Consider the following 297-nt stretch of genomic DNA (forward strand, 5'->3'; position numbering starts at 1 on the left):
GAGGTTACGTATCCTACTCCTGTTTCCACTTCCTTAAATATTCTATTAATATGCCTATTCTAGTCCATCTCCTTTCTGCTTTTGCCGAGGCATGGTAGAATTTTGATAGATAATTGGAAAAATGTTGTAGTTTCCTTTCCTGTAGATATTTTTCCCCATTATCGCTTTCATCGAGAGTATCTACAGTATATCAATCCCTGTACATATTTGGTTTTCTTTTTTTTTCTTTAATTATTATCTTTTTTATTTGGTCTTGCTCATCCAATTTCTTCGAAATCAGCTCTGTATTTTTATTAA

The sequence above is a fragment of the Leucoraja erinacea genome, unplaced genomic scaffold (assembly GCF_028641065.1).
Source record: "Leucoraja erinacea ecotype New England unplaced genomic scaffold, Leri_hhj_1 Leri_692S, whole genome shotgun sequence".
Classification (NCBI taxonomy): Eukaryota; Metazoa; Chordata; class Chondrichthyes; order Rajiformes; family Rajidae; genus Leucoraja; species Leucoraja erinaceus.